Here is an 11,452-nt window from a genome sequence, read left to right on the forward strand (position 1 = left end):
TTATCAGTAATAGTCTGTAAAGTTGCAAATTCAGAAACCATGAACTTGGAGAAGAATCCAGAGCTAGTTAATAGTTCAGATAAAAGACTTGTGAATTCTGAATCTTGTAACCCTTCAGAAATACTCACAGCATCATAACGCCATGGTTTCGAAAAGGGTCATAATCAAAGATTTCCTCCTTTTTTTTTTTTTCCCCAAGAGATTGGGAAATGTAGATAAATGTAGATAATTTTCTTTCCACAAAAGAGGAGAGGCAATGGACCTGTTGCCTGGTCTGGACATCTTGAGAAAAGTGTTTGCCCAGGTGCTGTCTGTTTCAATTCCCAGAAATCTATACTTTCAGGTCATCAGATGGTGTGCAGGTCCAGCCAGGGTTTGGTGCTTTCTTTAGATATGTCATAGGAAGGAAGCCAAGGGTCTATTCCTTTATTTATGGTTTATGTATTTATAGCAGTGCAAAGGAGGCTAGGATTAGGGTTGCCATGTGTTTTGGCTGTTCATGACAGTCACGAGTTATGGTCCTTGATCAGTGGCACTGACAGTGCCCCCTCTCACTCTCAGCAACATCCCTGATTGGAGGATGAATTAAGGGGTGCTAACTCTTGCCGTACAGTTTTCTATCAAGCTACTCCCACTGATAATGGCTAGAAGTATAATACACACACACACAAACACACACACATATCTGCTTAAAGGCAATGAAGAGCCACAAAGGCAGTCCTGTGTCGAGGAGCCACAATTCAGGGAGAAGTGCACTGAGGTGAGTGTGACACCCTGAGTGGCTTTCCTCCCTGATGCGTTGGCCCACAGGTAAAGTGGGAGGAACCAAGAGGCAGAAAAGCTGGGCAGAGAGCAGTACTTTTCAAGAGTAATATGTGATTTTTAAAAATGTCTGAGTTTAAATAAGTTCATTTTTAAATTTTTTTATTTTTAAAAATAAGTTTATAATAAAAAGTCTACGTAATATGAAAGCACGGCATCATAGTTAAAATGGCAGCATTTCTTATTAATGGTATATAAAATAATATTTCTCAGTATAGGGCATCTTAGAATTAGTGAAATATGGTATACTTGTTCCCATGTATCAGTGTCTCTAGAGGACAGATTCCTAGAGGCAGAACTGCTGCGTCAAAGATGTATGCATTGGAGAGATTCTGTTGAACTGTCTCAAAAACAAAAACAACAGTGTCCATGTGCCACACGCTTACCGGTGTTGGGGGTTAGCAGTCTTTTAAGTTTCTTCTCATCTACTGGGCTCTTATCAGGTCTTCACTAAAGCTTCAATCCAGAGTGAAGGGATCTGTGGTTCCCCCAAATTATCTGGCTCCCTCCTGTGTGTATTCGGTTCAGTCTGCATTACACCGTCCTAGAGGTTGGGCCATGGGACCCACACTTCTTTCTCCCCTAAGGGAAAATAAAGGGCCATTTCCCCACGTGGTGCTGGAGAGGACTGTGGGCTAATTAGCATAAGAGGGGATCTCAGAAGCTTCCTGATCTCAGGGGTTCTGGAAGGCATTCAAGGTGGTCTGCACTGTTACCGGTGGCAGCTAAATTTCTAAATTTCTAATTTGAAAAAAAGTAATTAAAGTTAATTCCTTGGGCGCAGTCGGTTAAGTGTCTGCCTTTGGCTTGGACTGTGACCCCAGGGTCCTGGGATCCAGCCCTGGGTTGGGTGGGCTCCCTGTTCAGCAGGGAGTCTGCTTCTCCCTCTCCCTCCACCTCTCCCTCCAGCACATGCCTGTGTGCACTCTCTCTCTCTTACAAATGAATAAATAAAATTTTTTTTTAAAAATAAGTAATTCTTCAGACAATCTCTTGCCCCACGAAAATGGGATCACTGTGGGAACCTCCCAGCACCTGCAGATGTGTGCATATGACTCAGCCACTCCCATGGATCCTATGTGAGGTTTTTTTTTTTCTTTTCTTTTTTTTTTTAGTCCTATACTGCTTGGTATACGCTTATATTGGAATGCTGACTAAAAATAAAAAATGTGAAAAGTTTGCTGAAATAAAGCAAATGAAGACCATAACATGAAAACTCTACAATATGACTCAAGATGATCTTCATTTGCTAGACATGCACATTGCATCCACCTGATTAAAATGTTTATCTGGCTCATCCTGATATCTCTTCTATGTCAGAAACCAAAGCCAAAAAAGAAAATAGAGTGACCATTCTATCCAATACAGTCTTTCATTATTAGGAATAAACATGAGCCAGACCCACTTCATAATATTTGCAGAGTGGTGCTTGTATATAGTAGCCTGAACCTGTCTGTTTTATCTCATTGTTTGGACACAAAAACATGAAAGTAATAAAAATAAATGCATTTTCTTAAAGTACAAGAAGCATAAATTCCAAACATTCATTTAGAAAAGCAGTTTTTGTCTGTTTTTGATGCTATGAGTCATTAAATTTAATACACTTTAATATACATTTGTCCCAGTATCAAATATAAATGCTCTTTTAAAAGTTATTTGCTACACAGCACTGTTGGTGGGAATGCTAACTAGTGTAGTCACTCTGGAGAACAGTATGGAGGTTCCTCAAAAAGTTAAAAATTGAACTACCCTATGATTCAGCAATTGCACTCCTAGGTATTTACCCAAAGAAAATAAAAATACTAATTCAAAGGGATACATGTACCCTGATGTTTATAGCAGTATTATCTACAATAGCCAAATTATGGAACAGCCCATTGACTGATGAATGGGTAAAGAAGAGTAGTGTATATTTATGATGGAATATTACTCAGCCATAAAAAAGAATGAAATCTTTTTGCTATTTGCAACAGCATGGATGGAGTCAGAGAGTATTATGCTAAGTTAAATAAATCAGTCAGAGAAAGACAAATACCATATGATTTTATGCATATGTGGAACTTAAGAAACAAAACAAACAAGCAAAGGGGGGGGGGGGAAGAGAGGAGAGAGAGAGGCAAACCAAGAAACAGAATCTTAACTACTGGTGGTAGTACACCTGAAACTAGTATTACTCTGTATATTAACTAACTGGAATTTAAATAAAAACTTCTAGAAAGTTATTTGTTAACAAAGCATGATTTTCCCTTACATAAATAAGGTAAATCAATTTTGCAACTACATGGCAAATGGAAATAGGTTGAGACTAGCCTTTATACTGTAGGCATTACTTGAGATCGTTTTAAAGTTACATAGGAGCACCTGGGTGGCTCAGTGGTTGAGCATCTGCCTTTGGCTCAGGTCACGATCCCGGGGTCCTGGGGTAGAGTCCCACATTAGTTCCCTACAGAGAGCCTGCCTTCTCTGTGTCTCCCGTGAATAAATAAATAAAAACTAAAAAAAAAGTTATACATACATATCAAATGTTTTATATTTTACTTTTTTAGAATTTTATTTTAAAAATAACATATACATCACAAAAATTATTAAATGATTAATAATCTCAAGGTGTTGGGAAGTATATACATGATAAAAAGAGTTCTCCAATAGAGATAGGCGGGAAAGCTCTTATTTGGTCTAGATCCCCTAGATTTTTTTTAAAAGATCTTATTTATATTTATTTATTTATTCATGAGAGGCACACAGAGAGAGGCAGAGACATAGGCAGAAGGAGAAGCAGGCTCCCTGTGGGGAGCCGGATGCGGACTTGATCCGGGAATGCCAGGATCATGACCTGAGCCGAAGGCAGACCTCAACCACTGAGTCACTCAGGTGTCCCTAGATCCCCTAGATTATGAAGGAAGCTGAGGTCCAGAGAGGGTAAGATTTACTTAAGGTCACACAACCAGGGAGGGTCATGGGTCAGACTCTTAATTCATGGCTCTTCAGAGTCAGTCTGTGGAGTTTAAGTGATTTGAAGGTCTCTAGAGACTTCTTGCTGGAAAAATCTCTTGGGTAGCAGATGTCCTGACACTGCCCCCCCCTCCATGTTCTGCACTGCCTTTACTAGATGCTTCCTTCCCAGCCCCACTCTCCTTGGGGATTAAGCTATTTTAGTTTCCAAAGTCCATAGGGGGTGCTGTCTTCCCCTCCCATGCAACCAGGATCAGTTAATATCTGCTGAACCAACAAAAGAGGAGATCCAGGATAGAAGAAGTGAGAGGCAAGGTGGATCACCTGAGGCCAACGTTGCTGCTCAGGGTTTACCAGGTGTGTTCTCCCTGAGGGACTTGGAGGCTGGAAGAGCAGACTCTGCAGATGCTACTGGATTTGAGAAGACACTATGTATAGGTCCATGAGTTACTTTGTTTCCCAGGAAATTAACCCTTTTCAATTTAAAATTCAAAATCTGGGGCGCCTGGCTGGCTCTAATGGTGCAGCATGCAAGTCTTGATCTTGGGGTTGTGAGTTCAAGCCTCACACCTGGTGTAGAGATTATTTAAAAATAAGGTTACTTATTCCCCCACACCCTGCCCCATTTATCTCTTCCACCTGGCTGTTCCTGAGTTGTATCCTATTGTAACAAATTGGCAATCTAGTAAAAAAAAAAAAAAATCTTAAAAGAAAAAAACCTTTAAAAATAAAGATAAAATTTAAAATTTTTTAAAAAAAGCATTCCCACCTCAGGGAAACCATGCAGTTACCTTCACAGCCTGTTCCAACTTATTTGTTTCAAAGTCTCACGCTCTGCTGTCCTGGAAGTACCCTGGACTTGGCCAGGCATGCTCCAAGAAGCCCTAATCCTGCTGTGTTGTAAACAACTCTGCATCCCACCTCCGGCCTGGTGCCTCATGGGATCCTGCAGCTGTGTTGACCATCCCTCTTTCTGAGCTCTTGCTCTTGTTCAAAACTATCTGGAGCACCTCACTTACCTCCTCTGGGCGGATAACCCAGCAGGCACAGGGCCCTGAGCTTCCTACCAACACCATGCTCAAGGCAGGGGCCTGTTACTGCCTCTTCATTGTCTGCCCGGTCAGTCTGATTGATTCCGCTTGAATCTGAAGCCTCTGTACAATCCGACTCTTTGGCAAGTCACCTTATCACAAGCTGTGACTGAGCAGTCACCGTCAGAGTGACTACATACGTGATCTTTATTCTGTCTCCCATCACTTGCTCATAGCAGTTCCCCCAGCCTTTTATCACAGCGTTCTGTTGTTTGTTCTTCCGGCTCTGGTCAACCAAACGGGGTGACCCACATGCCAACAGAGGCCCAGCAGACAATCCAGGGTGGCAACCCTGGAGGAAGACACAGGGACGGGGGTGTCTACTTTGTGCAGGTGGCTGCAGCTAACCTCGCAGGGGGACGCGGGGGTCCCGCGGAGTTATCAAGGAGGGACAGCAGGCACAGGGTCTAGAGCCCGTCAAAATGCTCACATTTTGAATTCTTTTGAAATCAGAAGGAAAAATAATATCGTAACAATAAATCCAGCCTGAATTATATACATTTTTATTTTGCCGTAATAAAATACCATTAATTTTTTTTTTAATGGAGGAAGGGGTCCAGGAAGACGAAAGTGTCTAGGGCACCGGACAGTTATAATTGGGCTCTAGGTACAGTGTGACATTATCTGTTTTTTTTTTTTTTTTTTTTAAGAAATGGGTATCCAAACCTCTTGATTTTTAAATACTGGGAACTCGTTTTAAAACGAAAACAAACGTGTAGTGGCCCAGCAAAGCCCGCGGGCTGAGTCTGCACCTGCCGCAGGTGCGGGAACGGCCTCGGGGACGCGCTCGTGCCTGCGCTCGGGCGGCCCCGGGACCGCGCGGCACCTGGGGGGCGGGGCGGGCCGGGCTGGGAGGCCCCGCCCCCGCCCCGCCCCCGCCCCGCCCCCGCCCCGGGCCGCCCGGCTCCCCGCCGACGGCTCGGGGGCCTGCAGCGCGGCGGGCGGCGGGTCCCGCGGGCCCCGGGCAGCGTCCCCATCCCTGCGCCCCCCGCCCGCCCGCCCGCCGGCTCCCGCGGCGCCCGCTCGCGGACGGAAACTCCCGGGAGGAGCCGGCGCGGCGGCCGCGGCTCCTCCTCCCGCGCTGCCCGGCCGGGCGGACCGCGCGCCCCCCAGCGGCCCGGTGGCCTGTCGGTCGCGGCCCCGCCAACCTGCCCTCCGTCCCCGGGGGAGACCCCCGCGGGACCCCCCGCTCGCGCCACCCGGGGCCGCGGCGCCCGCCGCTGCCGCCGACTCGCGGCCGGAGCCCACGCCCGCGGAGCCGCGAGCCGCGAGTGCGCATGCTCCGCCGGAGCCCGCAGCGGGCCTGGGTGAACCCTGATAGAGCCATCGCGAGGCCGGCTCAGCGGAGCTCCAGTGGCGCAATCGGTTAGCGCGCGGTACTTATACGGCAGTACATGCAGAGCGATGCCGAGGTTGTGAGTTCGAGCCTCACCTGGAGCACGACCCTTTTGGACACCGCCGCCCCCTTTTAGCCTCTCTTTAGCCGGCCCAGCTCGCGTCGCTGCCTGCGTGCGCCGGTCGCCCCGCCGCGGCAGGGAGCGGCTCGCCCGGGAGCTTCTCAGCCGCTGTGCGAGCGACTTGCTGCCCCCACGCTCCACCCAGCCGCGCGAGTCGGGCCATCTGCGAAGCCGCTTCCTCCTGCTTCTCTCCCCGGCCTTCCCTTTAACGGCACCCAGGCCCCGCCACGGTACCGGCTGGGGGAGGGAGCCCGGGGCGCCGCACCGTAGGGGTTGGGGCGGGGAGGGGGGGGTCCGCCCGGGCACCGAGGTCGCCAACCTGGCGGGCGTGCCCCCAGCTCCTGGCGCCTGCGCCCGGACCCCGTCGCGGTCCCCGTCCCCCGCCCCCCGCCCCCAGCCCGGGCCCCGTGGGGCGAGGCGCGGCGTCGCTGGTGGCGGGTGCGAGCCGGGCGCCCCCTCCTGGCGCGTGGGCCAGGGGCTCAGCGCGGGACGGGGGTGCAGCAGCCGCAGACACCCCGAGACCGCGGGCCTCCCCGCGTCCCCGGGCAGAGTTTGCGAAACGTGCCCTGGGCGTGCCCCTCTCCCCGCGTCAGTCTGCGCTAGCGCGGCCCGGGCGCCCGGAGCAGACGTTTTCGAGGGATGTCCTTTGATGCGTCCACCGACGCCGGCTCCGGAAGCCCTCCCGGAGGGACAGGGCGTCTGGTTTTTGCAGCCAGCACGGAAGCACTCCTCCGAAGCGCGGGGGCCGCTTTGCCTTGGGGTGGGATGGGTGCCCCACATCCGCAGAGGTGTGGGCGGAGCAGGGAACAAGTTTAGTCGGGTGACAGCCGTCCCACACGCGTTCTCCCCGAAGAGTGCCTTCTGCTGCTTTTATGGGCAGGTTGGTGGTTAAATCCTGGGATGGAAGTACTACCTGGGATGGGATGGAGAGCCCCACGCCCACTGCAATGCCAGAAAGTCTGCCCTCCTCACCTAACCCACCTAACCCACCTAACCCAGGGCCAGGCCCTCCCAGGGAGAGCCTCTTGCTCACAGGCTCATTCATCCTCAGCAGATGGTGGGAAATCTAGCCTAGGCCTGGAGACAAGTATCTATATAATAATAAATAATAATAATAATAATAATAATAATAATAATTGCTTACATTAAAAAGTTTTAAGAAATAATTTGCATACCATTTTAAAGTATATAATTCAATGGATTTTAGTATATTCACCGAGGTGTGTAACCATTACGAGGGTCAATTTTAGAACATTTTCAGCACCTCAGTAAGAAACCCCATTTCCTGGAGCTATCACTGCCCTAGCTCCCCACTCTAGCCCTAAGCAATCAGGAATCTACTTTCTATCTCTATACATTTCCGTACTGTGGACTTTCATATGGAAGTCCTGGTAAAAATCTACTCCTGGTAAAGATGCTATGACCCCTGTTGAAATAACAATAAAGGATTCAGAATATTACATAAACCTACTTGATAGAGCAGCAGCAGCAGTCTGAGAAGACTGATTTCAATTTTGAAGGAAGTTGTACTGTAATCATAGAACCTGTGGTCCTTTGTCCATTTAATGCTTTCAAGATTCACCGTGTCCTACCCTGTATCAGTACCTGATTTCTTTTTCTAAGGTAATTAATATGCCATCGTATGAATTCTCTTCCTTTTTGGACAATGGTGAAAAGGTTGGCATTTTTATAGGAACACTTGCTGAAAAGTGTTTAAAAGGGAATTAATTTTAAAATATACAAAGCATAAAAAGGATCAGACTGGCCAAGTGTATATTTCTGACTGTTCAAGGGTACTCACTGTAAGAACTGTTCAGAGACTTTTTTTTTTAAGATTTTATTTATTTATTCATAAAAGACAGAGAGGCAGAGACACAGGCAGAGGGAGAAGCAGGCTCCACACAGGGAGCCCTATGCGGGACTCGACCCTGGGACCGCAGGATCATGCCTCGGGCCAAAGGCAGGCACCCAACCACTGAGCCACCCAGGCGTCCCTGTTCAGAGACTTCTGAGAGCTGAGCACCCAGCAATTTCTCCACATGGACAGAAATAAATGAATATAAGATAATTCTGCCTAACTTCCCATCCAAGTCAGAATGAATCCCTTTTAGGGGGTACCTTGGTGGCTCAGTGGTTGAGCATCTGCCTTTGGCTCAGGTGGTGATCCCGGGGTCTTGGGATCAAGTCACACATCAGGCTTGCCACAGGGAGTCTGCTGCTTCTCTTTCTGCCCATTTCTCTGCTGCTCTGTGTGTCTCTCAGAAATAAATAAATTAAAAAAAATCCCTTCTACAAAACCCCAGCTCCCATTTGAAAATTTCTGGTATCAAAATGTCTTTTTTTTCATAAGGCAACCCATTCTACTTTCTGTCAACTCTCAAGGTTAGAACTTTGTCTTAAATATTGTTTCTGTCCCTCTTGGGTATTGCTGGAACAGTGGTGGTTTGGGGACCTATTTACTGGTTAAATGGTGAGGTGGGAAGGAAGGAAGTGAAATTAGTTGCCTTTTCTCTATTTGCTCTAGAAATCCCCTTCTAGGAAATCAGTAATGGGTCAGAAAAACAGACTACTGGCAGATTTGTAGTCCAACATCTTAATGTGACTTTGATCGAATTTTTAAAGATTGTGATAGGTAACAAAGATCAAGTAGGGATATTATGGGAGAATGCTTTAAAAACCATACAGTGCTATGCAGATGGGAGGAGGTGGCATTATTAATGCCACAAGATTGGTGGATTAGTCCTGTGTATGATGTAGCGTGGCTTTAAGGCAGAAGATGTAGAAATACGCGGTGGATGAAATTGGAAGGGAGGGCGAAATTCTAGGTGAACAGTTGGAGAGCTCTAGCAGGAGAGAAGCCTGACACACCCCAGGCTAGCATTAGCTTTGTACTTACTTTGACAGGCTTGAAGACAGGCTTGTGGTGCTCGCTGCAAAGCTGCTCGGGAGTGCAAATTCAATAGAATTTGGAGGACAAGTAGAGACAATCCAGAGACAAATGTTTCTGACAATTGACAGTATGCAATTTGATAGAGATAATTGTGTGCCTGTGTTCAGTTCAGAGCACAGTCCGGGGGATGCCTGGCTTGACAGCTGTTTGCCTGTAAAGGATCTGGGGATTTCAGATGTATGCAACCTCAGTTGTCCCGGCGTGTGACCCAACTGGTAAAAATGTCAACAATTATTAATGCGTCACAGCACTGTATAATGCATTACATGGTGTGGTGTCAGAGATCACAAAACAGCAGCCTGTGGAACAAGTCTAGCCTCCTGACAGGTTTTGTTTGGCTTTCTAGCACTGACTGACCAGGCGTTTGAAACATTTTTCATCATTGGCCTACATATTGGGAGATTTTACTGAAACGTCCAGGTTTCAACTTTCTAATAAAAAATCAGAAAAGTTGGCCATCTGGGGCCCCTATTCCCACATGGCAATGTTAGCTGCCCTCTTTGGATTGGGCATGTGATCTTCCATTCTCTAGGGTCCCCCCACTTTCCATGAAGCCCCAGCACAGGGGTGGGTGCCAGCTGCCACTTCTTTCACCTGCTTGCTTTGCTGTTTTCTTAACCCTTGACTCATTTCTCTCCTGTTGCCCTGCAGACACTGAACATGTGGTCTCCATGTGGATCAGGGAGGGAATATTTCTGTTGAACAGCCTGAGAGCTGGGATATGTGTGGATACAGCCTATGTAAAATTCAACAGAACAAAACCCCAGTTCTTTATAATGGAAGATATATCCCAAAGTAGGGGAGATAGCATATTTACCCCCACCCCATGTATCCATCCATTATTACTTCCAAGACTTATCAACACTGTTTCATCTCTGGATTTCCACAACATTCTTCCCTTACCCTGCATGATGGTCACTGGAATATTTTAAAGGAAACCCCAGATATGGTTTAATTTAACTTGTAAACACTTCAGTAGGTATACCCAACAGCTAACCATGGAATCATTATTACACCTTGTAAGATTAATATTAATGCCCCTGCATCACCTAATACCTAGTCTGTGTTAAAATTTCCACACTTATCCCTGAAAGGTATTTTTGCTTTTGGCTTGCTTGAATCAAGATCCAAACAAAGTCCACACATTGCATTTGACCAACATGTCTTTTGAGTTTCTCTCAACATATCTTTTGAGTATACCAATTCCTTCTCTCCCCACTCCCTTTAATGATATTTGTTTGCTCATCTGCAGAATTTCCCACAGAATTTGGCCAATGGCACCCTCAAGACACCCTTTCACAAACTCTTTGATCCCTCCTGACAGTTAGCTCTAGAAGCTTGATAATATTCAGATTCAATTTTTTTTGCAAAAATATATTCTAGGTGGTACTATGTGCTATTGCATCACAAGAGAAAGTACATAATGTTCCACATTTTATGATGTTAATTTTATTGGTGAGTTCAGACGTGGTCAACCTAATCCATCCATTATTAAATTCCCCCTCAGCCTCTAACCTAATGGTCTCAGCAGCCATGGATGCTCTTTGTCTAGATTTATTATTTTATTAAGGATTACACAATAGTGATTTTCTAATTCTATTATTCATTCTACATTTATGACTGTGATTCTAAAAAAATAAACCTTTTTTCTGTATTGACTGTTTGGTTTTCCTCAAGCACAATTCATGTTAGAAAAGCCTGGATAATATTGTTTTATTTTTTTCCTTTTTCTACTAATCTTCAAGAAGAATGAGTTGATACCCTCACAATTTCCAAAGGTGAGCAATTAGTTTTTTATTTTACAGGGGTTTTTTTTTGGGCAATAGTTTACATACAACAAACAATAGTAATAATGTTGAGTAGCCTTTTGAGTTCTCATTAAACATTCATGTATCTTCTCTGGTGAAATGTCCATTCAAATCTTTTGCCCTTAGGAAACAACAAATGTTGGAGAGGATGCGGAGAAAAGGGAACCCTCTTACACTGTTGGTGGGAATGTGAACTGGTGCAGCCACTCTGGAAAACTGTGTGGAGGTTCCTCAAAGAGTTAAAAATAGACCTGCCCTACGACGCAGCAATTGCACTGTTGGGGATTTACCCCAAAGATTCAGATGCAATGAAACGTCGGGACACCTGCACCCCGATGTTTCTATCAGCAATGTCCACAATAGCCAAACTGT

General features: G+C 46.3%; 1 non-coding gene across 1 annotated transcript; it reads left to right on the forward strand.

Moving 5' to 3' along the window:
• Positions 1-6,212: 6,212 nt before the first annotated feature.
• Positions 6,213-6,305, forward strand: TRNAI-UAU. The gene is given in 2 exon segments: positions 6,213-6,250; positions 6,270-6,305. It is a non-coding gene; the product is annotated as a tRNA-Ile (tRNA).
• The last annotated feature ends 5,147 nt before the right edge of the window (positions 6,306-11,452 follow it).

The sequence above is a fragment of the Vulpes lagopus genome, chromosome 5 (genome assembly GCF_018345385.1).
Source record: "Vulpes lagopus strain Blue_001 chromosome 5, ASM1834538v1, whole genome shotgun sequence".
NCBI classification, from domain to species: domain Eukaryota; kingdom Metazoa; phylum Chordata; class Mammalia; order Carnivora; family Canidae; genus Vulpes; species Vulpes lagopus.